Below are 14,132 nucleotides of genomic sequence, written 5' to 3'. Positions count from 1 at the left end.
TCAAAATGGCCTCGCGGCGTTCCGGTCCTTCCCTGAAAGTTTGGGGGGGATTCGTCAAGCGGGGGCCGAGATAAAAGGGGGGTCCCAAAACGCGTTTTCCCCATGTTAATTTCCATAGGGCGGTCGATTTCACTTTTAGCCCGAGCGGCTGAATGGATTTCCACCAAACTTGGCAAAATTGTAGGGACTGGTAGCCCGATGTGCCTTTGCTATGTCTCAAGATATGTGCTCCAGTGGATTTTGAGTAATTAAGGTTCAAAAAAATATATATATCTATAGCCGCGCTCCGGTACGCGCACCGGTACGCGCACCGGGCGCTTACCGCGACTTGCGCGCAGAAAGCTGATTGGCTCTGGGGTGTCTGTAAACATTCTAAACAGTCCGGAGCGGCCGCCATCTTGTGTCTCGGTAGGATCGAGACACGAGAGGTGGCCAAAACAAAGAGGGAAATGACCATAAGGGGGCAGAGTAGACCCCCCTTAACACCCTAGGTTTGATGTGGGGGCCATAAAAGGGCCCCGCGGAGCAAAAAAAAAATAAAAATAAATTTTGATTTTCGCGGGGTGAGCGCCCGGTACGCGCACCGGTACGCGCACCGGTAAGCGTACCGGGGAGCTTACCATGGGGAAAAAGAATGACAGTTTTAAAAGTAGCTGTTTAAAAAAAAAATGTTTTGTTGTTTTTTTTATACATACACATACATATATATAAATGCATATGCATATATATATATATGCATATATATGTATATGTGTGCGTGTAGAGAGAGGTAGAGAGGTAGAGGTGTAGAGGTAGAGAGGTAGAGAGGTAGCGGTAGAGAGGTAGAGATTAGTAGAGAGAGAAGAAGAGAGAGGTAGAGAGGTAGAGAGTAGTGAGTGAGTAATAGAGAGTAGAGAGTGAGTAGTAGAGAGTAGTAGAGAGCAGTAGAGAGAGTAGCAGAGAGTGAGTAGTAGAGAGTAGTAGAGTGAATAGTAGAGTGAGTAGTAGAGAGTAGTAAAAGTAATTTACAATCGTTCGGAATATCGGTGTTTGGGCAGATATGATCCAGGGACCCCCAGTATGCAAGGGGAATTAGTCCCCCCTCTACAAACGCGCCAGTGGCCTGCATTGCAGAGAGGTGTAACAAGGGTGTGGCCTCATTACACTTCTCTGCAATGCAGCTCCCTCGCGCATTCTGGAGGCTCCTGGTGGACCAGTTGACCCCAGGGACCCCCAGTATGCAAGGGGAATTAGTTCCCCCTCTGCAAACGCGGCAGTGGGCTGCGTTGCAGAGAGGTGTAACAAGGGGCATAGTCTCATTACACCTCTGCAATGCAGCCCCTGGCGCATACTGGAGGTTCCAGGTGGGCTAATTGGCCCCCAGGGGCCCCCAGTATGCAAGGGGAATTAGTTCCCCCTCTTCAAACATGCACGGGGGCTGCGTTGCAGAGAGGTGTAAAAAGGGTTGTGGCTTCATTACACCTCTCTGCAATGCAGTCCCCTGGCGCATACTGGAGATTCCTGGTGGGCTTTCAGGTCTTATATAGTTAGGAATTAGCATTAAAAAAACCTTTGAAATTCACTGAAAAAACCATAGGTTTCACACCAGTTATAGTTAGGAATTAGCATTTAAAAAACCTTTGAAATTCACTGAAAAAACCATAGGTTTCACACCAGTTATAGTTAGGAATTAGCATTTAAAAAACCTATTAAATTCACTGACAAAACCATAGATTTCACACCATTTATAGTTAGCTGGAAATTTTACTGACATAAAACCATTGAAATTCCCACGTTATAGTTAGTTGGACTCACTATAACTTGCGCGCCTGTAATGCACTGCTGATGACGTCACATATTACATCACTCATGACATGGTCAGTGACATCACTCATGACATCACTGATGACACCATCCTTGTGACAGAGTGACAGACCTAATTTCAGTGTAATGTAACGCTTGAAACACATATTCAAAAATAGAAACAAACATTTTCAAAAAAATGGAGATACCCAAACCAGTAACAACAACTAATTCAGTAATTCCACCATCTATATACACATCCACTCATTCACCAACAGTTCTATATAGTCACTCATATATATACTCACTCATCATATGTAGTGATACACCTATACATCCTGTTACACATCAGCAGTCATCCAAAAGTTACTCACACACATACTCACACATGCAAATAAACTATTGAACATCCATTTATTTGCATATACATTTATACACACACTACCACCTTACTTCTAAGGAAACTTACCCATACTTACTCTCCTAAACAATCACTTATAGAAACACATACTTATTTAAACAGGAACTTCTACAATCTCTCACTATATATACTATACTCACTTATATACATCAATACTCACATATACTAGATTAAAACATATGTCGTTACTAATGAAGACACTAGTGAGACAGTCATTCACTCACTAACACACACATATACACACTCATCCACCCATACAGTCCTGCACATATGCTGTCTTCAAAACACATACAAACAGTGAGTCAGTCACCAACCCCTGCAGCCACTTATACACAAAGAGAAACACTGATACAAACATTTAAATATTTAAACAATACTCGCTAATATATGTATTCACTAAGATACACGTAATAAGCCAGTTACCCAACCAAATTTAAAAAAAAAAAACATCCATTTACACACATATTTAAACATTTATTCTTCCATCGACCTTTACAAATACATATATAAAACAAATTTATTTTTCAGAAAGACACACATTCACTGGATGGTGTCATCAGTGATGTCATGAGTGATGTCACTGACCATGTCATGAGTGATGTAATATGTGACGTCATCAGCAGTGCATTACAGGCGCGCAAGTTATAGTGAGTCCAACTAACTATAACGTGGGAATTTCAATGGTTTTATGTCAGTAAAATTTCCAGCTAACTATAAATGGTGTGAAATCTATGGTTTTGTCAGTGAATTTAATAGGTTTTTTAAATGCTAATTCCTAACTATAACTGGTGTGAAACCTATGGTTTTTTCAGTGAATATATATATATATATATATATATATATATATCAAAGTTCCCCAAGTGCCCAAGCATAGGATGCACTCTCCAACAGCTCACATCAGGCTGCAACACAAACATCGAATTCAGGGTTCAATCAAATTGCCTGACGCGTTTCTGACTTTCATCGTCCTTGTTCACAGGCAGAGGCATCGCACAAAATGAAGCAAAGGCTGCTGATAGTTAACACCTGTACCTTTTATTGCCCCAGTGGGCCTCCTGGTAAAGCGCAATGTATTCTGGAATCAGCAGTCCTGAACCGTCACACAGTTTATAATAATTGCTGTTTTGCAGTTCAAAATACACCAGCGATGCCTCTCAATTAAAAAACAATCCAGCCATTAATGGGCTAACTCTGAAATGTTGTTTGCGTGCATCATAACCTTACGCCAAACTGTTGGTCCGGAAAGGGCCTCGTCAGTCACAAGGCACCCGGTCCGCTTGCAATTGAGCGAAGGTGCTTCCTCACGGCTGGACTGCCGTGTATAAATCAAAGTTCCCCAAGTGCCCAAGCATAGGATGCACTCTCCAACAGCTCACATCAGGCTGCAACACAAACATCGAATTCAGGGTTCAATCAAATTGCCTGACGCGTTTCTGACTTTCATCGTCCTTGTTCACAGGCAGAGGCATCGCACAAAATGAAGCAAAGGCTGCTGATAGTTAACACCTGTACCTTTTATTGCCCCAGTGGGCCTCCTGGTAAAGCGCAATGTATTCTGGAATCAGCAGTCCTGAACCGTCACACAGTTTATAATAATTGCTGTTTTGCAGTTCAAAATACACCAGCGATGCCTCTCAATTAAAAAACAATCCAGCCATTAATGGGCTAACTCTGAAATGTTGTTTGCGTGCATCATAACCTTACGCCAAACTGTTGGTCCGGAAAGGGCCTCGTCAGTCACAAGGCACCCGGTCCGCTTGCAATTGAGCGAAGGTGCTTCCTCACGGCTGGACTGCCGTGTATAAATCAAAGTTCCCCAAGTGCCCAAGCATAGGATGCACTCTCCAACAGCTCACATCAGGCTGCAACACAAACATCGAATTCAGGGTTCAATCAAATTGCCTGACGCGTTTCTGACTTTCATCGTCCTTGTTCACAGGCAGAGGCATCGCACAAAATGAAGCAAAGGCTGCTGATAGTTAACACCTGTACCTTTTATTGCCCCAGTGGGCCTCCTGGTAAAGCGCAATGTATTCTGGAATCAGCAGTCCTGAACCGTCACACAGTTTATAATAATTGCTGTTTTGCAGTTCAAAATACACCAGCGATGCCTCTCAATTAAAAAACAATCCAGCCATTAATGGGCTAACTCTGAAATGTTGTTTGCGTGCATCATAACCTTACGCCAAACTGTTGGTCCGGAAAGGGCCTCGTCAGTCACAAGGCACCCGGTCCGCTTGCAATTGAGCGAAGGTGCTTCCTCACGGCTGGACTGCTGTGTATAAATCAAAGTTCCCCAAGTGCCCAAGCATAGGATGCACTCTCCAACAGCTCACATCAGGCTGCAACACAAACATCGAATTCAGGGTTCAATCAAATTGCCTGACGCGTTTCTGACTTTCATCGTCCTTGTTCACAGGCAGAGGCATCGCACAAAATGAAGCAAAGGCTGCTGATAGTTAACACCTGTACCTTTTATTGCCCCAGTGGGCCTCCTGGTAAAGCGCAATGTATTCTGGAATCAGCAGTCCTGAACCGTCACACAGTTTATAATAATTGCTGTTTTGCAGTTCAAAATACACCAGCGATGCCTCTCAATTAAAAAACAATCCAGCCATTAATGGGCTAACTCTGAAATGTTGTTTGCGTGCATCATAACCTTACGCCAAACTGTTGGTCCGGAAAGGGCCTCGTCAGTCACAAGGCACCCGGTCCGCTTGCAATTGAGCGAAGGTGCTTCCTCACGGCTGGACTGCCGTGTATAAATCACAGTTCCCCAAGTGCCCAAGCATAGGATGCACTCTCCAACAGCTCACATCAGGCTGCAACACAAACATCGAATTCAGGGTTCAATCAAATTGCCTGACGCGTTTCTGACTTTCATCGTCCTTGTTCACAGGCAGAGGCATCGCACAAAATGCAGCAAAGGCTGCTGATAGTTAACACCTGTACCTTTTATTGCCCCAGTGGGCCTCCTGGTAAAGCGCAATGTATTCTGGAATCAGCAGTCCTGAACCGTCACACAGTTTATAATAATTGCTGTTTTGCAGTTCAAAATACACCAGCGATGCCTCTCAATTAAAAAACAATCCAGCCATTCATGGGCTAACTCTGAAATGTTGTTTGCGTGCATCATAACCTTACGCCAAACTGTTGGTCCGGAAAGGGCCTCGTCAGTCACAAGGCACCCGGTCCGCTTGCAATTGAGCGAAGGTGCTTCCTCACGGCTGGACTGCCGTGTATAAATCAAAGTTCCCCAAGTGCCCAAGCATAGGATGCACTCTCCAACAGCTCACATCAGGCTGCAACACAAACATCGAATTCAGGGTTCAATCAAATTGCCTGACGCGTTTCTGACTTTCATCGTCCTTGTTCACAGGCAGAGGCATCGCACAAAATGAAGCAAAGGCTGCTGATAGTTAACACCTGTACCTTTTATTGCCCCAGTGGGCCTCCTGGTAAAGCGCAATGTATTCTGGAATCAGCAGTCCTGAACCGTCACACAGTTTATAATAATTGCTGTTTTGCAGTTCAAAATACACCAGCGATGCCTCTCAATTAAAAAACAATCCAGCCATTGGGCTAACTCTGAAATGTTGTTTGCGTGCATCATAACCTTACGCCAAACTGTTGGTCCGGAAAGGGCCTCGTCAGTCACAAGGCACCCGGTCCGCTTGCAATTGAGCGAAGGTGCTTCCTCACGGCTGGACTGCCGTGTATAAATCAAAGTTCCCCAAGTGCCCAAGCATAGGATGCACTCTCCAACAGCTCACATCAGGCTGCAACACAACCATCGAATTCAGGGTTCAATCAAATTGCCTGACGCGTTTCTGACTTTCATCGTCCTTGTTCACAGGCAGAGGCATCGCACAAAATGAAGCAAAGGCTGCTGATAGTTAACACCTGTACCTTTTATTGCCCCAGTGGGCCTCCTGGTAAAGCGCAATGTATTCTGGAATCAGCAGTCCTGAACCGTCACACAGTTTATAATAATTGCTGTTTTGCAGTTCAAAATACACCAGCGATGCCTCTCAATTAAAAAACAATCCAGCCATTAATGGGTTAACTCTGAAATGTTGTTTGCGTGCATCATAACCTTACGCCAAACTGTTGGTCCGGAAAGGGCCTCGTCAGTCACAAGGCACCCGGTCCGCTTGCAATTGAGCGAAGGTGCTTCCTCACGGCTGGACTGCCGTGTATAAATCAAAGTTCCCCAAGTGCCCAAGCATAGGATGCACTCTCCAACAGCTCACATCAGGCTGCAACACAAACATCGAATTCAGGGTTCAATCAAATTGCCTGACGCGTTTCTGACTTTCATCGTCCTTGTTCACAGGCAGAGGCATCGCACAAAATGAAGCAAAGGCTGCTGATAGTTAACACCTGTACCTTTTATTGCCCCAGTGGGCCTCCTGGTAAAGCGCAATGTATTCTGGAATCAGCAGTCCTGAACCGTCACACAGTTTATAATAATTGCTGTTTTGCAGTTCAAAATACACCAGCGATGCCTCTCAATTAAAAAACAATCCAGCCATTAATGGGCTAACTCTGAAATGTTGTTTGCGTGCATCATAACCTTACGCCAAACTGTTGGTCCGGAAAGGGCCTCGTCAGTCACAAGGCACCCGGTCCGCTTGCAAATGAGCGAAGGTGCTTCCTCACGGCTGGACTGCCGTGTATAAATCACAGTTCCCCAAGTGCCCAAGCATAGGATGCACTCTCCAACAGCTCACATCAGGCTGCAACACAAACATCGAATTCAGGGTTCAATCAAATTGCCTGACGCGTTTCTGACTTTCATCGTCCTTGTTCACAGGCAGAGGCATCGCACAAAATGCAGCAAAGGCTGCTGATAGTTAACACCTGTACCTTTTATTGCCCCAGTGGGCCTCCTGGTAAAGCGCAATGTATTCTGGAATCAGCAGTCCTGAACCGTCACACAGTTTATAATAATTGCTGTTTTGCAGTTCAAAATACACCAGCGATGCCTCTCAATTAAAAAACAATCCAGCCATTCATGGGCTAACTCTGAAATGTTGTTTGCGTGCATCATAACCTTACGCCAAACTGTTGGTCCGGAAAGGGCCTCGTCAGTCACAAGGCACCCGGTCCGCTTGCAATTGAGCGAAGGTGCTTCCTCACGGCTGGACTGCCGTGTATAAATCAAAGTTCCCCAAGTGCCCAAGCATAGGATGCACTCTCCAACAGCTCACATCAGGCTGCAACACAAACATCGAATTCAGGGTTCAATCAAATTGCCTGACGCGTTTCTGACTTTCATCGTCCTTGTTCACAGGCAGAGGCATCGCACAAAATGAAGCAAAGGCTGCTGATAGTTAACACCTGTACCTTTTATTGCCCCAGTGGGCCTCCTGGTAAAGCGCAATGTATTCTGGAATCAGCAGTCCTGAACCGTCAGACAGTTTATAATAATTGCTGTTTTGCAGTTCAAAATACACCAGCGATGCCTCTCAATTAAAAAACAATCCAGCCATTAATGGGCTAACTCTGAAATGTTGTTTGCGTGCATCATAACCTTACGCCAAACTGTTGGTCCGGAAAGGGCCTCGTCAGTCACAAGGCACCCGGTCCGCTTGCAATTGAGCGAAGGTGCTTCCTCACGGCTGGACTGCCGTGTATAAATCAAAGTTCCCCAAGTGCCCAAGCATAGGATGCACTCTCCAACAGCTCACATCAGGCTGCAACACAAACATCGAATTCAGGGTTCAATCAAATTGCCTGACGCGTTTCTGACTTTCATCGTCCTTGTTCACAGGCAGAGGCATCGCACAAAATGAAGCAAAGGCTGCTGATAGTTAACACCTGTACCTTTTATTGCCCCAGTGGGCCTCCTGGTAAAGCGCAATGTATTCTGGAATCAGCAGTCCTGAACCGTCACACAGTTTATAATAATTGCTGTTTTGCAGTTCAAAATACACCAGCGATGCCTCTCAATTAAAAAACAATCCAGCCATTAATGGGCTAACTCTGAAATGTTGTTTGCGTGCATCATAACCTTACGCCAAACTGTTGGTCCGGAAAGGGCCTCGTCAGTCACAAGGCACCCGGTCCGCTTGCAATTGAGCGAAGGTGCTTCCTCACGGCTGGACTGCTGTGTATAAATCAAAGTTCCCCAAGTGCCCAAGCATAGGATGCACTCTCCAACAGCTCACATCAGGCTGCAACACAAACATCGAATTCAGGGTTCAATCAAATTGCCTGACGCGTTTCTGACTTTCATCGTCCTTGTTCACAGGCAGAGGCATCGCACAAAATGAAGCAAAGGCTGCTGATAGTTAACACCTGTACCTTTTATTGCCCCAGTGGGCCTCCTGGTAAAGCGCAATGTATTCTGGAATCAGCAGTCCTGAACCGTCACACAGTTTATAATAATTGCTGTTTTGCAGTTCAAAATACACCAGCGATGCCTCTCAATTAAAAAACAATCCAGCCATTAATGGGCTAACTCTGAAATGTTGTTTGCGTGCATCATAACCTTACGCCAAACTGTTGGTCCGGAAAGGGCCTCGTCAGTCACAAGGCACCCGGTCCGCTTGCAATTGAGCGAAGGTGCTTCCTCACGGCTGGACTGCCGTGTATAAATCAAAGTTCCCCAAGTGCCCAAGCATAGGATGCACTCTCCAACAGCTCACATCAGGCTGCAACACAACCATCGAATTCAGGGTTCAATCAAATTGCCTGACGCGTTTCTGACTTTCATCGTCCTTGTTCACAGGCAGAGGCATCGCACAAAATGAAGCAAAGGCTGCTGATAGTTAACACCTGTACCTTTTATTGCCCCAGTGGGCCTCCTGGTAAAGCGCAATGTATTCTGGAATCAGCAGTCCTGAACCGTCACACAGTTTATAATAATTGCTGTTTTGCAGTTCAAAATACACCAGCGATGCCTCTCAATTAAAAAACAATCCAGCCATTAATGGGTTAACTCTGAAATGTTGTTTGCGTGCATCATAACCTTACGCCAAACTGTTGGTCCGGAAAGGGCCTCGTCAGTCACAAGGCACCCGGTCCGCTTGCAATTGAGCGAAGGTGCTTCCTCACGGCTGGACTGCCGTGTATAAATCAAAGTTCCCCAAGTGCCCAAGCATAGGATGCACTCTCCAATAGCTCACATCAGGCTGCAACACAAACATCGAATTCAGGGTTCAATCAAATTGCCTGACGCGTTTCTGACTTTCATCGTCCTTGTTCACAGGCAGAGGCATCGCACAAAATGAAGCAAAGGCTGCTGATAGTTAACACCTGTACCTTTTATTGCCCCAGTGGGCCTCCTGGTAAAGCGCAATGTATTCTGGAATCAGCAGTCCTGAACCGTCACACAGTTTATAATAATTGCTGTTTTGCAGTTCAAAATACACCAGCGATGCCTCTCAATTAAAAAACAATCCAGCCATTAATGGGCTAACTCTGAAATGTTGTTTGCGTGCATCATAACCTTACGCCAAACTGTTGGTCCGGAAAGGGCCTCGTCAGTCACAAGGCACCCGGTCCGCTTGCAATTGAGCGAAGGTGCTTCCTCACGGCTGGACTGCCGTGTATAAATCACAGTTCCCCAAGTGCCCAAGCATAGGATGCACTCTCCAACAGCTCACATCAGGCTGCAACACAAACATCGAATTCAGGGTTCAATCAAATTGCCTGACGCGTTTCTGACTTTCATCGTCCTTGTTCACAGGCAGAGGCATCGCACAAAATGAAGCAAAGGCTGCTGATAGTTAACACCTGTACCTTTTATTGCCCCAGTGGGCCTCCTGGTAAAGCGCAATGTATTCTGGAATCAGCAGTCCTGAACCGTCACACAGTTTATAATAATTGCTGTTTTGCAGTTCAAAATACACCAGCGATGCCTCTCAATTAAAAAACAATCCAGCCATTCATGGGCTAACTCTGAAATGTTGTTTGCGTGCATCATAACCTTACGCCAAACTGTTGGTCCGGAAAGGGCCTCGTCAGTCACAAGGCACCCGGTCCGCTTGCAATTGAGCGAAGGTGCTTCCTCACGGCTGGACTGCCGTGTATAAATCAAAGTTCCCCAAGTGCCCAAGCATAGGATGCACTCTCCAACAGCTCACATCAGGCTGCAACACAAACATCGAATTCAGGGTTCAATCAAATTGCCTGACGCGTTTCTGACTTTCATCGTCCTTGTTCACAGGCAGAGGCATCGCACAAAATGAAGCAAAGGCTGCTGATAGTTAACACCTGTACCTTTTATTGCCCCAGTGGGCCTCCTGGTAAAGCGCAATGTATTCTGGAATCAGCAGTCCTGAACCGTCACACAGTTTATAATAATTGCTGTTTTGCAGTTCAAAATACACCAGCGATGCCTCTCAATTAAAAAACAATCCAGCCATTAATGGTACAGGTGTTAACTATCAGCAGCCTAGGCAATTTGATTGAACCCTGAATTCGATGGTTGTGTTGCAGCCTGATGTGAGCTGTTGGAGAGTGCATCCTATGCTTGGGCACTTGGGGAACTTTGATTTATACACGGCAGTCCAGCCGTGAGGAAGCACCTTCGCTCAATTGCAAGCGGACCGGGTGCCTTGTGACTGACGAGGCCCTTTCCGGACCAACAGTTTGGCGTAAGGTTATGATGCACGCAAACAACATTTCAGAGTTAGCCCACTAATGGCTGGATTGTTTTTTAATTGAGAGGCATCGCTGGTGTATTTTGAACTGCAAAACAGCAATTATTATAAACTGTGTGACGGTTCAGGACTGCTGATTCCAGAATACATTGCGCTTTACCAGGAGGCCCACTGGGGCAATAAAAGGTACAGGTGTTAACTATCAGCAGCCTTTGCTTCATTTTGTGCGATGCCTCTGCCTGTCAACAAGGACGATGAAAGTCAGAAACGCGTCAGGCAATTTGATTGAACCCTGAATTCGATGGTTGTGTTGCAGCCTGATGTGAGCTGTTGGAGAGTGCATCCTATGCTTGGGCACTTGGGGAACTTTGATTTATACACGGCAGTCCAGCCGTGAGGAAGCACCTTCGCTCAATTGCAAGCGGACCGGGTGCCTTGTGACTGACGAGGCCCTTTCCGGACCAACAGTTTGGCGTAAGGTTATGATGCACGCAAACAACATTTCAGAGTTAGCCCACTAATGGCTGGATTGTTTTTTAATTGAGAGGCATCGCTGGTGTATTTTGAACTGCAAAACAGCAATTATTATAAACTGTGTGACGGTTCAGGACTGCTGATTCCAGAACACATTGCGCTTTACCAGGAGACCCACTGGGGCAATAAAAGGTACAGGTGTTAACTATCAGCAGCCTTTGCTTCATTTTGTGCGATGCCTCTGCCTGTGAACAAGGACGATGAAAGTCAGAAACGCGTCAGGCAATTTGATTGAACCCTGAATTCGATGGTTGTGTTGCAGCCTGATGTGAGCTGTTGGAGAGTGCATCCTATGCTTGGGCACTTGGGGAACTTTGATTTATACACGGCAGTCCAGCCGTGAGGAAGCACCTTCGCTCAATTGCAAGCGGACCGGGTGCCTTGTGACTGACGAGGCCCTTTCCGGACCAACAGTTTGGCGTAAGGTTATGATGCACGCAAACAACATTTCAGAGTTAGCCCATTAATGGCTGGATTGTTTTTTAATTGAGAGGCATCGCTGGTGTATTTTGAACTGCAAAACAGCAATTATTATAAACTGTGTGACGGTTCAGGACTGCTGATTCCAGAATACATTGCGCTTTACCAGGAGGCCCACTGGGGCAATAAAAGGTACAGGTGTTAACTATCAGCAGCCTTTGCTTCATTTTGTGCGATGCCTCTGCCTGTGAACAAGGACGATGAAAGTCAGAAACGCGTCAGGCAATTTGATTGAACCCTGAATTCGATGGTTGTGTTGCAGCCTGATGTGAGCTGTTGGAGAGTGCATCCTATGCTTGGGCACTTGGGGAACTTTGATTTATACACGGCAGTCCAGCCGTGAGGAAGCACCTTCGCTCAATTGCAAGCGGACCGGGTGCCTTGTGACTGACGAGGCCCTTTCCGGACCAACAGTTTGGCGTAAGGTTATGATGCACGCAAACAACATTTCAGAGTTAGCCCACTAATGGCTGGATTGTTTTTTAATTGAGAGGCATCGCTGGTGTATTTTGAACTGCAAAACAGCAATTATTATAAACTGTGTGACGGTTCAGGACTGCTGATTCCAGAATACATTGCGCTTTACCAGGAGGCCCACTGGGGCAATAAAAGGTACAGGTGTTAACTATCAGCAGCCTTTGCTTCATTTTGTGCGATGCCTCTGCCTGTGAACAAGGACGATGAAAGTCAGAAACGCGTCAGGCAATTTGATTGAACCCTGAATTCGATGGTTGTGTTGCAGCCTGATGTGAGCTGTTGGAGAGTGCATCCTATGCTTGGGCACTTGGGGAACTTTGATATATATACATATATATATACATATATATATATATATATATATATATATATATATATATATATATATATATATATATATATATATATATATATATATATATATATATATATATATATATATATATATATATATATATATATATATATACCAATCACGAACCGTCCTGTCGCAGAGGGAGCACTTTGCAAGTTGGTGCTGGAGTTGGGACCAGGACAGGGTCCCGTGTTTAATCACTCACGAAAAAATAATCCAGCACTCCGCTTGTTAGATGAAGTTAGATTTATTCAGCACACTGTTAAAGCTCACGCGTTTCGAACCAGATGGTTCCTTCACACGGCAGTGTTACACAGTTGTCCACCTTCACTTTTGTTATTTATATGTGTGCAACTAGAAGTACATTGTGGGACATGCAGTTTTGCACCATATTCACTTCAATAATCATTTTTAAACGCAGTCTAAACATGATTTAAATTACTGCAATAATACATGTTTAAGCTTTTACATGTTTACATTTACATTCATTTGTAAATACAGCATTTACGTGACGGCTACGTGTCCTTTTGCTGAAATTGTTATTAAGGCACCTTGTCCTACTAGCACTATTATGGTGACGAGGCAGTGCAGTACGCTATGCACATAGGTGGATCTCAATAGTCCTCTTTGTTGAACTGTCTGGTTTAGTTCATGGTTTATATGTGCTTGCAGTCTCAATATCTCGGGCTGAGGGCCCTTGCCACTGCCATTTAATAGTCACCAAAAGTATTCATTTGCACCGATCAAAAGGGCAGAAAGCATTCATAGTCTTTGTCATATGTTTTATGTTTTCGGCAGTCATAACTGTCAATGGTCTTTGTATACAGCAGCTTCATTAGTACAAAAACTAGAGATGGAAATAAAGTTCCTCATCCCCATTCAATCCTGTGGGTTGTTTTGTTTTGAATCGCATAATTAATTTCGATTCTAGTCTTCTTAATTTCAGTTTTCTATTACCACCACGTTTGTGCTGCTGGATCGTTGCCAGCCAAAAAATTGGATATCCTTCCTTGTCTTATTGGTGTGGTTTGTCAGATGTTTTGCCATAGCATAAGCAAAGTCTTTATTTTGTATACCACGAATGTGCTCCAAGATACTTTTTTTCAAAGGACAGGTGGTGCTCCCAATGTACCTCTTCCCACAGTAACATTGTAGCATGTAGACTACGAAGCTCGTCTCACAGGTTATGTCTTCTCTTATTATGTAAGTTTTGTCTGCTGGATCTTTTATCACCTTGGTGTTTTTTCCTATCTTGCAAGCCTTGCAAGTATTGCATCTTACAAATCCTTTTTCTTTTCACGAACCCATGGAGCCAATTATAGACAAATTGAGACACTGATACAGATATTTACATATTTAAACATTACTGGCTAATACATGTATTCACTAAGATCCACTTAATAAGTCAGTTATGCAATCATTTTTACAAAAAAAATCCATTGAGACATTTATTTATCCATTTATTCTTCCA

At 44.7% G+C, this 14,132-nt stretch overlaps 1 protein-coding gene across 2 annotated transcripts in view; it reads right to left on the bottom strand.

Moving 5' to 3' along the window:
* LOC147685366 (ankyrin repeat and fibronectin type-III domain-containing protein 1-like) overlaps nt 1-14,132 on the bottom strand; it is a 3,163,580-nt gene that overhangs the window by 352,349 nt on the left and 2,797,099 nt on the right. The gene's annotated exons all lie outside the window — the stretch shown is intronic.

This window comes from Lissotriton vulgaris, chromosome 10 (assembly GCF_964263255.1).
Source record: "Lissotriton vulgaris chromosome 10, aLisVul1.2, whole genome shotgun sequence".
NCBI lineage: Eukaryota > Metazoa > Chordata > Amphibia > Caudata > Salamandridae > Lissotriton > Lissotriton vulgaris.
This window is presented reverse-complemented; position numbering and strand designations above follow the sequence as displayed.